The 17158-nt window shown below is 45.3% G+C and overlaps 2 pseudogenes; both read left to right on the forward strand.

Annotated features, from left to right (window-relative positions):
• The first annotated feature begins 4788 nt into the window (after positions 1–4788).
• On the forward strand, positions 4789–7088 carry LOC149744228 (leucine-rich repeat-containing protein 14-like; annotated as a pseudogene).
• Positions 7089–9308: 2220 nt separating this feature from the next.
• Positions 9309–16855, forward strand: LOC149744229 (nuclear RNA export factor 2-like; annotated as a pseudogene).
• The last annotated feature ends 303 nt before the right edge of the window (positions 16856–17158 follow it).

Raw genomic sequence — 17158 nt, forward strand, 5'->3', positions numbered from 1 at the left:
TTTCTGACTTAACTTCACTCTGTATGACAGTCTCTAGGTCCATCCACCTCACTACAAATTACTCAATTTCATTTCTTTTTATGGTGGAGTAATATTCTATTGTATATATGTGCCACATCTTCTTTATGCATTCATCCGATGATGGACACTTAGGTTGCTTCCATCTCCTGGCTATTGTAAATAGAGCTCTAATGAACATTTTGGTACATGACTCTGTTTGAATTATGGTTTTCTCAGGGTATATGCCCAGTAGTGGGATTGCTGGGTCGTATGGTATTCTATTTTTAGCTTTTTAAGGAACCTCCATACTGTTCTCCATAGGGGCTGTATCAATTTACATTCCCACTAACAGTGCAAGAGGGTTCCCTTTGCACCACACCCTCTCTAGCATTTATTGTTTGTAGATATTTTGATGATGGCCATTCTGACTGGTGTGAGATGATATCTCATTGTAGTTTTGATTTGCATTTCTCTAATGATTAGTGATGTTGAGCATTCTTTCATGTGTTTGTTGGCAATCGGTATATCTTCTTTGGAGAAACGTCTATTTAGGTCTTCTGCCCATTTTTGGATTGGGTTGTTTGTTTTTTTTGATATTGAGCTGCATGAGTTGCTTTTAAGCTTTGGAGATTAACCATTTGTCAGTTGCTTCATTTGAAAATATTTTCTCCCATTCTGAGGGTTGTCTTTTTGTCTTGTTCATGGTTTCCTTTGCTGTGCAAAAGCTTTGAAGTTTCATTAGGTCCCATTTGTTTATTTTTGTTTTTATTTCCATTTGTCTAGGAGGTGAGTCAAAAGGGATCTTGCTGTGATTTATGTCATAGAGTGTTCTGCCTATGTTTTCCTCTAAGGGTTTAATGGTGTCTGGCCTTACATTTAGGTCTTTAATCCATTTTGAGTGTATTTTTATGTATGGTGTTAGAGAGTGTTTGAATTTCATTCTTTTACATGTAGCTGTACAGTTTTCCCAGCACCACTTATTGCAGAGGCTGTCTTTTCTCCACTGTATATTCTTACCTCCTTTATTGAAGATAAGGTGACCATATGTGCGTGGGTTTATCTCTGGGATTTCTATCCTCTTCCATTGATCTATATTACTGGTTTTGTGCCAGTAAAATACTGTCTTGATTACTGTAGCTCTGTAGTATAGTCTGAAGTCAGGGAGCCTGATTCCTCCAGCTCTGTGTTTCTTTCTCAATACTGCTTTGGCTATTTGGGATCTTTTGTGTTTCCATACAAATTGTGAAATGTTTTGTTCTAGTTCTGTGAAAAATGCCAGTGGTAGTTTGATAGGGATTGCATTGAATCTGTAGATTGCTTTGGGTAGTAGAGCCATTTTCACAATGTTGATTCTTCCAATCCAAGAACATGGTATATCTCTCCATCTATTTGTATCATCTTTAATTTCTTTCATCAATGTCTTATAATTTTCTGCATACAGGTCTTTTGTCTCCTAGGTAGGTTTATTCCTAGATATTTTATTCTTTTTGTGGCAATGGTAAATGGGTGTGTTTCCTTAATTTCTCTTTCAGATTTTTCATCATTAATGTATAAGAATGAAAGAGATTTCTGTGCATTCATTTTGTATCCTTCTACATAACCAAATTCATTGATTAACTCTAGTAGTTTTCTGGTAGCATCTCTAGGATCCTATATGTATAGTATCATGTCATCTGCAAACAGTGACAGCTTTACTTCTTCTTTTCCAGTTTGGATTCCTATTATTTCTTTTCCTTCTCTGATTGCTGTGCCTAAAACTTCCAAAGCTATGTTGAATGATAGTGGTGTGAGTGGGCAACCTTTTCTTGTTGCTGATCTTAGTGGAAATGGTTTCAGTTTTTCACCATTGAGGATGATGTTGGCTGTGGATTTGTCATATACGGCCTCTATTACATTGAGGAAGCTTCCCTCTGTGCCTACATTCTGGGGGGGTTTATCATACATGGGTGTTGAACTTTGTCAAAAGCTTTCTCTGCATCTCTTGAGATGATCATATGCGTTTTCTCCTTCAGTTTTTTAATATGGTGTATCACATTGATTGATTTGCATATACTGAAGAATCCTTGCATTCCTGGGATAAACCCCACTTGGTCATAATGTGTAATCCTTTTAATGTACTGTTGGATTCTGTTTGCTAGGATTTTGTTGAGGATTTTTGCATCTATGTTCATCAGTGATATTGGCCTGTAGTTTTCCTTCTTTATAACACCTTTGTCTGGTTCTGGTATCAGAGTGATGGTGGCCTCGTAGAATGAGTGTGGGGGTGTTCCTCCCACTGCTATATTTTCGAAGAGTCTGTGAAGGATAGGTGTTAGCTCTTCTCTAAATGTTTGATAGAATTTGCCTGTGAAGCCATCTGGTCCTGGGTTTTTGTTTGTGGGAAGATTTTAAATCACAGTTTCAATTTCAGTGCTTGTGATTGGTCTCTTCATATTTTCTATTTCTTCCTGATTCAGTCTTGGAACGTTGTGGATTTCTAAGAATTTGTCCATTTCTTCCAGGTTGTCCATTTTATTGGCATAGAGTTGCTTGTAGTAATCTCTGATGATCCTTTGTATTTCTGTAGTGTCAGTTGTTACTTCTCCTTTTTCATTTCTAATTCTATTGATTTGAGTCTTCTCCCTTTTTTTTCTCGATGAGTCTGGCTAATGGTTTATCAATTTTGTTTATCTTCTCAAAGAACCAGCTTTTGGTTTTATTGATCTTTGCTATCATTTCCTTCATTTCTTTTTCATTTATTTCTGATCTGATCTTTATGATACATTTCCTTCTGTTAAGTGTGGGGTTTTTTAGTTCTTCTTTCTCTAATTGCTTTATGTGTAAGGTTAGGTTGTTTATTTGGAATGTTTCTTCTTTCTTGAGGAAGGATTGTATTGCTATAAGCTTCCCTCCTAGAACTGCTTTTGCTGCATCCCATAGGTTTTGGTTCATCGTCTTTTCATTGTCATTTGTTTCTACGTACTTTTTGATTTCCCCTTTGATTTCTTCAGCGATCTCCTGGTTATTTAGTAGTGTATTGTTTAACCTCCATGTGTTTGTATTTCTTACAGATTTTTTCCTGTAATTGATATCTAGTCTCATAGCGTTGTGGTTGGAAAAGATACTTGATATGATTTTAAATTTCTTAAATTTACCAAGGCTTGATTTGTGACCCAAGATATGATCTATCCTGGAGAATGTTCCATGAGCACTTGAGAAGAATGTGTATTCTGTTGTTTTTTGATGGGATGTCCTGTAAATATCAATTGAGTGCATTTGTTTAATGTATCATTTAAAGCCTGTGTTTACTTATTTATTTTCATTTTGGATGATCTGTCCATTGGTGAAAGTGGGGTGTTACTGTCCCCTACTACAGTTGGGTTACTGTTGATTTCCCCTTTTATGGCTGTTAGTATTTGACTTATGTAGTGAGGTGCTCCTATGTTGGGTGCGAGAATATTTACAATTGTTATATCTTCTTCTTGGATTGATCCCTTGATCATTATGTAGTATCCTTCTTTGTCTCTTGTAATAGTTTTTGTTTTAAAGTCTATTTTGTCTGATATGAGAATTGCTACTCCAGCTTTCTTTTGATTTCCATTTGCATGGCGTATCTTTTTCCATCCCCTCACTTTCAATCTGTATGTGTCCCTAGGTCTGAAGTGGGTCTCTTGTAGACAGCATGTATACGGGTCTTGTTTTTGTATCCATTCAGCCAATGTATGTCTTTTGCTTGGAGCATTTAATCCATTTACATTTAAGGTAATTATCGATATGTATGTTCCTGTTACCATTTTGTTAATTGTTTTGGGTTTTTTTTATTGTAGGTCTTTTCCTTCTCTTGTGTTTCTTGCCTAGAGAACTTCCTTTAGCATTTGTTGTAAAGCTGGTTTGGTGCTGCTGAATTCTCTTAGCTTTTGTTGTCTGTAAAGCATTTAATTTCTCCTTCAAATCTGAATGAGATCCTTGCTGGGTAGAGTAATCTTGGTTGTAGGTTTTTTTCTTTCATCACTTTAAATATGTCCTGCCACTCCCTTCTGGCTTGCAGAGTTTCTGCTGGAAGATCAGCTGTTTACATTATGGGGATTTCCTTATGTGTTACTTGTCATTTTTGCCTTGCTGCTTTTAATATTTGTTCTTTGTATTTAATTTTTGATAGTTTGATTAATACGTGTCTTGGCGTGTTTCTTCTTGGATTTATCCTGTATGGGACTGTCTGTGCTTCCTAGATTTGATTAACTATTTCCTTGCACCCTTCTCTGGAGCTCCTTTAAGCAGCACTCTTAATCCCCTCTCCTCGTGCACCAGGAAACAAAGAGGCAAGAAAAAGTCTCTTGTCTCTTTGGCAGCTCCAGATTTTTTCCCGGACTCCCTCCCAGCTATCCGTGGTGCACTAGCTCCCTTCAGGCTGTGTTCATGCAGCCAACCACAGTCCTCTCCCTGGGATCCAACCTCTGATGCCCGAGCCTCAGCTCCCAGCCACCGCCCGCCCCACGGGTGAGCAGACAAGCTTCTCAGGCTGGTGAGCGCTGTTTGGCACTGATCCCCTCTGCGGAAATCTCTCCGCATTGCCCTCCGCACCCCTGTTGCTGCACTCTCCTCCATGGCTCCGAAGCTCCCACTCTCGCCACCAGCAGTCTCTGCCCACAAAGGGGCTTCCTAGTGTGTGGAAACCTTTCCTCCTTCACAGCTCACCCCCACTGGTGCAGGTCCCATCCCTATTCTTTTGTCTCTGTTTTTTTCTTTTACCCTACCCAGGTTCTTGGGGAGTTTGTTGCCTTTTGGGTGGTCTGAGGACTTCTGGCAGCATTCAGTAGGTGTTCTGTAGGAGTTGTTCCACATGTAGATGTATTTCTGATGTATTTGTGGGGAAGAAGGTGATCACCACGTCTTACTCTTCTGCCATCTTGAAGCTCCTCAGGAGGAAATAATTTGAGGAAGGCAGCTAGGTGGTCAGCATTGTCTTCTGAAGGAGGGAGTGGGGAAAGGATGAAAGACGCTGTCTTTGTGTGGAAAGAACTTCTTGATGAATGGCGATGAAGTGAAAACCAGGGTTAAAATGTTCTGTCCCTGCTTCTCATTATTGATCTTGCTGGGTTATATTAAAATCAGCTGTCTCTCATGTGTTCTGTCTCTTCCTTTCCTTACAGGGGGCCCAAACTGAGGATCCTAGATTTAAGATGTGACCTGGACTGTGAGACAGTATGCTCTGAGATTGGGACCACATTCCCTTTCTGTTTTCAGTCATGCATTTACTCTCAGCACTCTGTCCTTAAGATAGAAGAAGCTCAGCATAGAGTCACGTGCCTCGGGATTGGTAATTCCAGGTCTGAGCCTCAGTCAGCTCAGGAACCCATGGAATTACTAGTGGATATTTCCCTCAATAGTACCTTGAGAACAGAGCAATTCCTCTCTTTCCTTTGTAGTAAAATTCAGCAGAATGTTGGGTCCTTGCACGTCTGCTGCAGAGATTTGCAAATCGATAGAATGTCTGGGCACAAAAGTATCCTGCAGTTTCTGGATCTGGGTGCATTGAGAACCTGGAAATGGATCAGGCTAATCTGAGTGAAGTCATCACCTTTTGGCTCAGGTGATCCACCTGAAAAGCCTTACTCTGTGTAACATCCCCTTGAAATCTTTTAAGAGAAGGAACTTCAGATCCTTTCTCCTCTGCCTTGGGCGGCTGGACGATCTCCAGGAGCTCAGCTTGTCTTTCTTCTGCCTCACAGATCAACTGCACAAACTGCTCAGGTGAGGGGGTGGGGAGGAACCTGGGTTCCCTGATCACCCCATTGTTAACACAGAAGAGACCATGCTTGGATCTTCCTAAGCTCCTTGTAACCCATTTCTCTCTTTGCCTCAGCATAGGCACTGCTGGGAGTTTGAACATAGCCGGGGGAGAGAGGGGTACTTATGTTGAGCAGCAGATGAGGTTAGAAAAGGAAGCTGTGCTCATTCATTCATTCATTCATTCAGTGACCGTGGGCAGACCCTAAAAGAAGTCTGTAAATATATTGGTGAAAAAGACTCAGTCCTTCTCCTATTGGACTTTACAGCTCTCTAGAGAGGAAGGGGAGGCATTCAGATGGAGAAACATTAAGCTATAGGACTAATGCATGTGCCCATGGATGGGCCCCAATAGTTAACACTGCCAGATAATTTTGCTCCTGTATTTTCCCCAAGCTTTAGACCCTGAATGGAGAGCTTGTCATCTGGGTACTAGTCAAAGGAAACCCTCAGTTGGCTGCTTTCCCAGACCCATCCTCCCCAAATAAGTGAATCAGATCCAACACTGATTATGTCGTATATACTAAGTGCATGCAATTTCTTCACTTAATCTTTCCTGCAGTTCTGTATAATAATGACTGCTGTGCACGTTTTCAAGACTAAAACCCTGTACCTCAGAGTGGTAAAGTAATGGTAAAGTAACTTTCTCAGGGTCACAAATCTATAAAGTCTGACCCCAAAGTCCACATTGTTAACCATTTATTGCAAACCATGTACACAGTAGTTTATTCTAGAGCCTTAGGTACCTAAAATTTGGGGCTCATTGCCCTCATTCTTCTGAAATAACCTTACATTTTTCTCTCTATAGAGTTGTGCCACCTCAGTTGGATTCACTGTATCTACCTCACTGTCACCTTTCTCACAGAGATGTCACTGTCCTGTCCCAGAGCTCTCAGGCCACCCACCTAAGGGTATTGAGTCTCAGTAACAACCACATCTTCTCAGAAGTTTATGAGCCCTTCCAGACTCTGCTGGAGAAGGTCTCAAGCACCCTGCAACATCTGGAGATAAACAATTGTATGATAACTGATTCTACTCTCTCTGCCGTCCTCCCAGCCCTGAGCCACTGTACCCACCTCCATGTCCTTAGCTTTGCCTTCAATCCCATTACAATGCCTGTACTCAAGAGCCTTCTGCAGCACTTGACCTCTTTGATGAAGCTGAAGTATGTGATTTATCCTGTCCCTGTCCATTGCTACGAGGAATGGATTTTTCATGACCGTTTGGACCGACAGAAACTTGCTGAAGTTCAGGCTCAGTTGGAGGCGATGCTGCACGGGGCACAGCGGACCGACATGAAATGGGTCAGTTGTTCAGAGTGATTTCCACAGCACAGGGAGGTGTTTCAACACTGATGTGTGGCCATGAAAGCTGTCACTTTTTTTTTTTTTTTTTTTGCCTGAAACCCAAGTTTGTAGAGACACACATATAAAGTTCTACTGTTCTAGGAAACTGGGGTTAGGAACACTGGATATGTAAACTGATCTCTATAAAAGAGGAACTTTAAAAAGGAAATAGAGGAATTTGAAATGTCCGCTGGATCTCTTGCCCACTGCCCTCTACATTTTCTGGTTACTATCCACAGTGTTGGGTATGTGACGTAAGCTGACCCAGTCATGGTACATCATTTCCTTATCCACACTGATTGGTTCACTTATCCATTTATGGGCACTTGACACAAGTCAGATCAATTGAAACTCTTCCTAGAGGTCATAGTTGTTGAATAATTTTACCCTCTAGGGACCTGCAAACTTCTTGTATTTCTGATTTCCTCAGGTGGCTTATGAGAAACCGTATGCAACTAAAAGGAAACAAACTATGCCCACTACCTACTGGTATCTTCATCAGCATATTGCTGCCTGATTTCCCAGGTCTCAGACCCCTGGCTCAGTTATTCCTTATTCCACACACATTCACCAAGTATCTGTTATGATTTAGGTACTTTTCCAGGTGCTAAGAAAGATAAAGTCCCTGATCTCACTCAGAGTGTAGACATTCCTATGATTTATCAGTTTCTCTACTCTTTCTTGGAAGACTTGGGAAATTATTTATTCCCCCATAACACAGTATTTTTCTCACTTTTTCCCCTCACATAGTCTTCTCAAATGATATTGGCCTTTTTATGCTGTTGGGTAGCTGCTCAGGCCTCAGGTCATGGCTTAAATGCCACCTCCTCAGATAGGTTTTCTCTTACTTCCCCATTTAAGTAGATTTATTCTGCGGCTGCTTTTGCTTAAGGTACCATGTATATTTCCTTCATGGTACACATTGTTGCATATGTATTTGCTCCCTCTGCCCCTCCACTAGAGTTGCACTGCTCAGTGTGGTGCCCACTAACCATATGTGGCTTCTGAACTCTAGAAATTTGGCTAATCTCAAATGTGATGTACCCTAGGTGTTGAATGCACTCTGTGTATCCAAGAGTTAGTAAGAAACAAAGGATGTAGAATAACTAATTGATAATTTACGTGTATTGTTTACATGATGAAATGATAACATACTCCATATCAAAGACAGTAAAGATAAAAGAATGTAAATTAAATTCTTTATATACTTACGTGTTAGAATGATAGCATTGTATTTCAAAGACTTAGTAAGAAAAATGTTATAATAATTACGTGTTTATATGTTTACATATCAACATGATAAAACATTGCATTCCAAAGACTAATTGAGAGAAAATAAAGTTAACTAATAGGTTGTTCCTACTGTTTATATGTTGAAATGGTAACATAGAAAATGTCAACGATAACAGAAAAGAATGGAAAAAATAATTAGTATTTTGTGTATAGTGTTTCCTTATTGAAATGAAAACAGATTGCATTTTCATTGTTGAAATGAAAACAGATTGTAGTTTAAAGACTTAGTAAGAAAGAAGAATGTAAAAGTAATGAATGTTGCTTACATTGTTTCCTTGTTGAAATGATAACACACACATTTTAAAGACTCAGTAAAAAATTTTTTACAATTATTTTTTCTTATTGCTTACATGTTGAAGTGATAAACTGCATTTCAAAAACAGAGAAAATAATGTAAAACTTAATAATAAAAATAGTTAATAACTTGTTGTTACCTCCATTTTGCTACTGCATTTCTGACTTAGAAAGATAAACATGTTAAATGAATTGTATATGTTGTTGCTTTGTTGAAATGATAACACATGGCATTTCAAAGACATCATAAAATAAGAATGCAACAAGGCCACCAATACCCTGACACCAAAGCCAGACAAAGACACTACAGAAAAAGGAAATGAGAGGGCAGTATCTTCGATTAATACAAATGAAAAGGTCCTGGACAAAATATTAGCAAAACAAATCCAACAATATATCAAAAGGACCATACACCATAAATCACGTAGGATTTATTCCAGGGTCACAAGGATGATTCAACATTTGCAAATCAATCAGTGTGAGACACCACATCAACAAAATGAAAGATAAAAATCACATGATTATCTCAATAGACACAGGAAACTCTTTTGACACAATTGAACATCGATTCATGACAACAACTCTCAACAAAGTGTGTATAGAGGGAACATGTCCCAACATGATAAGGGCATTTACGACAAACCCACAGCCAACATCATAGTGAATGGCGAAAAGCTGAAAGACTTTCCACTAAATTCAGGAACAAGGTAAGGATGCCCACTCTCACCACTTATATTTAACATAGTATTGGAAGTCCTAACCACAGCAATCAGATGAAAAAAGAAATAAAAGGTACCCACACTGGAAAGGACAAGGTAAAACCGTTACTCTTTGTGGATGACATGATACTTTGTATAGAAAGTTCTAAAGCCTCCACCCAAAAACTATTAGAACTAATGAATGAATTAAGCAAACGTTCAGGATCCAAGATTAACATACAGAAATCTGTTGCATTTCTATACACTAATAGTGAAATATCACCAACAGAAAATTTTTTTAAACTCCATTTAAAATCACATTGAAAAAAATGAGACACCTAGGAGTAAACCTAACCAGGGAGGTGAAAGCCCTATCTGAAAACTATGAAACACTGATGCAGGAAACTGAAGATGAACAAAGAAATGGAAAGATATCCCATGCTGTTGGATTGGAAGCATTAATATTGTTAAAATGTCCATACTTCCCAAAGTAATCTAGAGATCTAATGCATTCCCCATCATATACCCATGCCATTTTTCACAGAACTAGAACCAAGAATCCAAAAATTTATATGGAACCACAAAAGACCCGAAATTGCCAAAGCAATCTTGAGAAAAAAGAGGGTTGAGCCTCTGGAGACCTTGTCTCAGGGGCAAGCTGTGTCTGCACTGGGTAGGATCTCCTGGAAATTTATAAAACGAAGATCATTTCTGACACCTTGATTATTTGGAAGAGAGTTTGACTGGAGAGAAAGAGTATTTAGGAAATCCATATTATGCACACCCATAAGAAATCATGCCAGTGGACCCTTCTTTAAAAGCCCTTTAAAGCTTAGTAGAAGGCCGGAAAAGAACAGGAAAAGGTTCGTTCTCCAGCCTAAATTCCCTGTTGTCTGTCCTCTCTCCCATCGCTCCTTTTCATCCTTAGATTCCTTATGGGATAAAGTATGACAGGACATGGCTAATGAGCTCAATCCAGAGACATTGCAGTGTCCCCTTCACTCCAGTGGACGTAAGAAAGGATGCCGAACCCAGACGTGTGCACAGGGAAGAAGGAGAGAGAGACCTGGTTCAGCAGGGTCTGTTGGCTTCTGATACTATTGCTGTTGCATTCAATCCCTGTAGTTCCACTTTATGCAAAATGGGGCTCGGTTCTTTGTCCAGGAAGCTAGCACTGCCTCTGCATTGATGGATGTCAGCTACAAGATTCGTGACAAGGAGAGCCGAAAGGTGTGTGTTGAGGGCGTTACGTATACCTCATCCTGAGGAAGGAGTACAGGCCAGGGGCTGGTTGTCTTCTTTGGAACTAGAGTTCCTGGTGCTTACCCCACCTCTTCTTCCTGCAGATACCTGTCTTTGTCAGCCCCTCCTCTGTTCCTACTCTGTGCGGGATAAGTTGAAGCCAGAAGAAATGGAGCAGCTAAAGGTAATGCAGATTCAAGGCATGTTGTGTGCCAGTGCTCAGACCCACCTCTCCTTCCTCCAGTCCTCCGTCCCCCTCGCCCCCGATTTCCCTGCCACCACCACAGCCTCAGAGCGGCTCTCTCCATCTCTCACTCCGCAGCTGACCTTGAGCAAACGACTTGATGTCTCCCAGCAAGCTCTTGACCTCCGGAGGCTCCGCCTTGACCCAGGTACGGCTGACAGCAGTAATTCTAGGGCGGGCAAGGGCAGAGGGGTCTTCCTGGAGGGAGACTTAGGGATGGTAACGTGGGGAGGGGCTGGTGCTGGCCCCACACCCCACTCAGCCATCCTATTCCCTCACCTCTCCTTCCTGAAGACTTGGTGGGCTATGATATTGATATATTTCTGAATCGAAGAAGCTGCATGGCTGCCACCCTGCAGGTCATCGAAAAGTATTTCCCTGACGTGAGGCTGTAGGCCCAGTGCTGGTATTAGGGTAGGGGGTGGAAGAGATGGGGTGGACGGCAGATTTGTCTCCAAGGTCCTAGATAGTAACCTTCACTCTACCTCTTCTTGCCCCAAAGCTGTTGTCCTTGAACTTGAGCAGCAACAAACTGTACCAGCTGAATGGCCTGTCTGACATTATACAGATGGCCCCCACAGTCAAGATCCTGAACCTCTCCAAAAATGAGGTGAGAAGAGGGAGCCAGGTCAAAGTTGGGTTGAGAGTGGGGGGGCGGGCATGTTAGTGACCATCAGAGTGATGACAGGAGGCAGGTGAAGGTACCTTTGTGGGAGGGAGGGGTCTGGGGGTGCAGGGATCCAGATGTCCCTCTTTCCCTGGGATTCCTTTCCCACTTCCACGCCATATTTCTCAGCTGACCTCTGTGTGGGAGTTGAGCAAGATGCAAGGGCTGAAGCTTGAAGAGCTGTGGCTGCAAGGGAACCCATTGTGTGATACCTTCCCAGACCAGTCCACCTATGTAAGGTCAGTGTGAACACCCTGTCACCCTTCTTGGTGACCTTCACCCATGGGAGCCTAGACTATCTGTGACAGTGCCCCTTTGCCAAAGGTGGCAGCCCTGGTCTTCTGGGAGGATCACAGGCCCCACCTTCTGCTCTCTCTGTATGGATCACCAGTGAAGAGTTTCCTTCCCCTGACCTGCTCACCTCTGCAGGCGCTCTGGGGTCTGTTGCCAGCTCTCTGCGCCCAGATATATTCCAGCAAGGCCTCCCAAGAGTGTGCCCCAGGAAGCAGGGCTTCTCCTCCTCACCAGGACCAGGAGCGACCAGCCTTGATCCAGATGCTGGTGCCCTGGACTGAGAAGGGTCCTCCAGTCCAGGGCCTCTTGCTGAGAGAAGCCTTCCTTCTTCGTGCTGAGATGGGGTTTGCCTCCCCCATTCTGAGAGGGGCCCTCTTCCCCTTCCTCCAAAGGGATCCCCCCTCCTCACCCAGGTTGACATGGGGCTTTCCTGTGCCATTCTGAGGGCTGAGGCCATGGGTGGCTGCTGTCATGACATCCATTCTGCTGGCCCAGTGCCAGGAGCTGGACCCTCCTTGGGAAAAAGCAGGGCTCCCTGAGTCAAGGGGCCAGACGTGGGCCCCCGCCAGTGATCAGAGGGCTTCCTGAAGCAGGAGTGGAAGGCAGAGGGCAGAGGTGGTAGAGGAGACAGAAGGACAGGCTTCTCAGGGGCACTTCCCATCCCTCCCTGCATATGTCACATCATCCCGCCTGGTCCTTCACAGGAGCCCTGGGCAGCCTGAGACAGGTATGATTCCTCAGATAAAGAACCAACTCGGAGAGGTGCAGGGGTCATCGGGAGAGAAGACGGTGATCATCAGAGGGGGCCACGGATCCTCAGCCCCATACTGAGCTGGGACCTGACCCTTTCCTCCTTCTGGGGAAGATGTGACCCCGTGGCTGCTCGGTTTCCCATGCCCAAATCTGGCTGAGTTCACACAGGTGACAAAGTTTCAGCCAGCATCCAGGGGGTCCCAAGCCCAACTTGTGCATATTTTCCATTCCTACCTGCTGTGTCTGGGCGATTCTGGGGCAGGTGAAGAGCCACAACAGGTGTGCTGTTTCCCCTTTCTTCTCTCTTCTTCCCTGACCCCGACCACAGGAGAGCTTCTTTCCCTTCCCTTTGTTGTCTCTCTCTCCCCTGTCTCTGTGCCCCTATGTCTCTCTCATCTCTCCCTTCCTACCTTCACTCCCTTTCTGTCTTCATCCCCTCAATCTCCCTCCTTGAGCCCCACCTCACTCACCTCGCGGGCCCAGCATCCTGGGCCATCCCTGGGGTGTGTCGGGGTCTGGCCAGAGTGCTGGACCCCCAGTGAGGTAACAGAGCCCCGGGCTCCCACTCCATCCCCTCTTCTCCCCACAGCCTTCAGTGGGGCCCTGGAGGAAGGAAGGGAGGAGAAGGAAGCCCTGCAGCATGGGTTTGAAATGCTGGTCCCTGTGGCACTGGAGAAGGGAGTCCGAGTAGTCTGGGTGGGAGCTACCTAGGCGAAGGAGAGGAAGGGAGGGAGGGAAGGAATATTAAAGTGAAGGTACTGAGAGAGATGAGGAGACAGTGCCTTTCAGACAGTAAGATGACAGATGCTCAGTGCTCAACAGGCAAGTGGACTGAAAACCCCTAAAATCAGGAGCAGAGGTGGGCAAAGGGTGCTGCTGGATTGGCCAGAACACACTGATCTCTGTTTATGGTATTACTGTTTTAACTCAAAGGAAGCATTGCAACCTTGAACTATCAACCACCTGTTCTCTATTTTTGGTTTTGGACAGGGCCATCAGAGAATGTTTCCCGAAGTTGTTACGCCTGGTAAGTGCCTACGAAAATCATTGTCTCTTTCGAATGTCGGTGGCCTCTGCACCTGCCCTCAAGCCCTTTGGGTCTTGCCTAGATCACATATTAGCATCAGAACCTTAACCATTTTGGGGGACATGGACTCCTGAAAATGACATGGATATACTTGCTGGAAAAATACCCATAAATACACACACGCACACACACAAGTTGAATATAACACTAGAGACTTCTAGGACCTCATGATGAAGACATCCACTGTAAGCTTTCCCATGGAATTTCCAGGGCCCTTTCACACCTGACCTCTGACTCTCACCCTCCTGGGCCCATCCTTTTCCCAAATCATCCAGGGCCACTCCCCCGGTCTCCACTCCTGACTTCCTATTCCCTTCTCCAGGATGGCCAGGAGTTACCGTCACCAGTGACCGTTGACGTTGACACTCCCTACATAGTAAAGCCCTGCAAGGTGAGGAAGAGGATCAAACAACATTTGGGGTTTTGCAGGGAGGCTTTATCTACTGCATAGTCTCAAGTGCCATTTGATTCCAGGGAAGCTACTTTGTATCTGATGAGCTGAAGAGCCTAGTCCTGCAATTCCTGAAGCAGTAAGTACCTCAGGGAAGCTGAGCAAGGGGGGGAGGGCTAGGACAGGTGAGGCCACCTAAGCACAGGTCTGCTCAGGGGAGTTTTCAAGTCTCATTTGAGGTCCAGACCACAGAGATAGACTGTCTTCATTGCTCCTCCTTAGGTACTACTTGATCCATGACTATGGAGACAGACAGGTTCTCGCGGGTGCTTATCACGAGGAGGCCTGCTTCTCCCTGACGATTCCCTTCCACCCCGAGGACCCAGCCCCATCAGTATCACAGCACAGCCTCTGCTCCCGGGCCGTGTGGCCCCCCAGCAGACACAGGCCAGCTCCTGCAAACACCCACCACCCACTGTTGCTCTTTGTCTCCTAGAAGCAGCTTGTGCGAGTATTTCAAGGACAGCAGGAATATGAAGAAGCTCAAGGACCCCTGTGAGTGTGTGATGGGAAGACTGGGTGGGAAAGGGCGGTGAAGGGGTCAATCATAGGGCCCAGGACGTGGCAGCCCCTGACCTTCGCTCGCTTCCCCTCCCCTCACAGACCTGCGGGTCCAGCTGCTGAAGCACACAAAACGTGTCATTGTGCACACTGTCTGTGTGTTGCCCAAGACTCAGCATGCCTTCAGCTCCTTTGTGGCGGACACGCGGTTCTAGACGGTGAACGCCTGCTTCCTCCCTTGGGCGGGCCCAGGAAGCCGCAGGTGGGTGGGAGGTGGAGGTGGTGACTGGGTGCCTGGGCTCTTCCCTTTCAGAAAATGATGCTCTGCTTCTCCGTCTGCGGGGTGTTCAAGGCAGGGGAGTGTGTGTAGACCCCCTCCCCAGATGCCCCACTGCTGCCTCCCCCTGGCCAGGCTCACTCCCAGAACCACCTAACTTCCCTGACCCCTTCCCTTCCCTTCCCCTCTCTTCTCTTCCTTTGCCCTCCCCCTCCTGTCCCTTCCCTTCCCTGTACTCCACCCCTCCCCTCCCCACCTGCCCTCCTCTCCCCTCCCCTCCCCTTCCCCACTGTGTTCTCTTGCCCTCAGTCTTCCCACAGACAATCCAGGTCTGAGCTGTGTCCATGCCTGTCTGCCCTGCACACCCTGGGTGTTGGGGACACAGGCTGTGGCGTTTGGTGGCTCTCAACCCAGATACTTACTCTGAGAACTTGGGCTGTTACTGAACCTCTCAGTTTCCTCATTTGCAAAATGGGGTAGTAGTATCCACCTCTTGGGAGGCTGTGAAAAATGCATCCCGTGAACTTGTGCAGTGGTTGTCAGGGGCCCTGTCACTGGGCGCAGACTGCTCCTATAGTTGCCCTCCCCATTCCTGACACCCTGGCCCCCCTGAACAACTGCCCTCTCAGCATAAGCGTCCAGTCACACCCTGGCTGGGGACCGCCATGTGAGCATGTACAGCATGTGTGGCTCTAAGGGGTATTGTTGTTTGTTTGCTGTTAAAGTGGAAGGAAGTTCTCAGGGCTGTGTGCGTGGCTTCACCTGAACCTTCATTGCTACCCCTGCCCGCTACGCCACGTGAGAGCCCTGTTGTGGGCGGGAATGCCCATCCCCGCCTGGACTCAGGGGCGTGGGAATGTGGTGGCAAAGACCTTAGGTTTACTCGGCATTGTGGAAAGCCAGCAGGGAGATCCCAGGAGCAGTGCAGCCTAGTGGTTAGGAAGAGCGTGGGCTCTGGAATCATCCTATGGGTTCTCTCCTTGACACAACACTCACTCCCTGTGTGATCGTGGTCAATTCACATGACCTCTGTGTGACTCAGTGTCTTCTTCTGAGAATGGGCATCAGAGCGTCCAGCCCTTTGGCTGTCGTAAAGGGTAAATGTGAAATTGCTCGTGGGTTGGGGATAAACCTATAAATCGAGTGAAGGTGGTAGACAGTCCCTCCAAAGGTGGGCTCTGTGGTTAGGGGTAGAGGCACCAGTCAAGGAAACTGGGAGACAGACACAGGAGGGATGTGGAAGGAATCTGGTTGCTGAGTGCCAGTGGGAGCAGAGTCAGTATTGAGGGTGTGGGTGTCCATCCACCAGTTGTCTGAGGGCCCAGTTTTCCTTCAGTCTGTGCATCGTGAATGACGAGCTGTTTGTGAGGGATGCCGACCCCAGTGAGACCCAGAGTGTGTTCTCCATCCCACTGCCTACACCCACCTCCAGCTCCATGCACCCCCTCTCCCAGCAGCAGCAGGACATCATGCAGGCATCCTCCACCCCATCTGAGATGAACCGCTAGTGGTCTCAGAAGTGAGTGCTGGGGTTGCATGGGGATAGGAGGGAGCTGGGAGGAGTAGAGGAGTGATTAATGGGAACTTGAAGGTAATTTGTTTTCCTTGTTTATTTCAGTCATTTTTAATCTGACCATTTCATTCGTGGTACATATAAAGCTACCTAGTTATTTTGAGCAGCCTTGTATTATTTTTATTAATTTCATGGATGCTGCTTCTGTATTAACAGACAGTTGGGTGTTCAGGAGTGTGCATGAGGTTCATTCCATTGTATATGTCACAGTGTATGTGTAGGGAAAAAAAATCTTCACGAGATAGAGATGGCTGAGCCTGATGTGTGACCAAGGGGGATATGTGACCGACCATAGCATCCATACGACTCTCAGAAGCAGGTCACCTTTGTGACTTGGAGGGCTGAGGCTTCCACATGCCACTAGCTAGTGAGGGCCACATGACAGGATTAATCCACATGATGGGCAAGGTTTAGGAGTCTGCCATGCTCTAGCGACTTGAAAAGCTGGATCTACCACGTGATCATAGTGACAATAGGTCCAGAGAGACTACACGAGCTCAGGGTTTAAGGGCTCATGGTGCTGACATGGCCGGTAGGTCTGGGCCTGCCACGTAACTGTCAGGGCCCGCCACTTGATGGCCGCATCCGCGTGACCATAGCCTTAGGAGCCCACGGTGCTCAAAAGCTGGGCCAGCCTCCTGAGTGTAGGATAGTGACAGTAGGGTTGTCCCG

This window comes from Delphinapterus leucas, chromosome X, assembly GCF_059928025.1.
Source record: "Delphinapterus leucas isolate spDelLeu-1000000601 "Yukka" chromosome X, BTC_Dleu_Yukka2, whole genome shotgun sequence".
Lineage (NCBI taxonomy): Eukaryota > Metazoa > Chordata > Mammalia > Artiodactyla > Monodontidae > Delphinapterus > Delphinapterus leucas.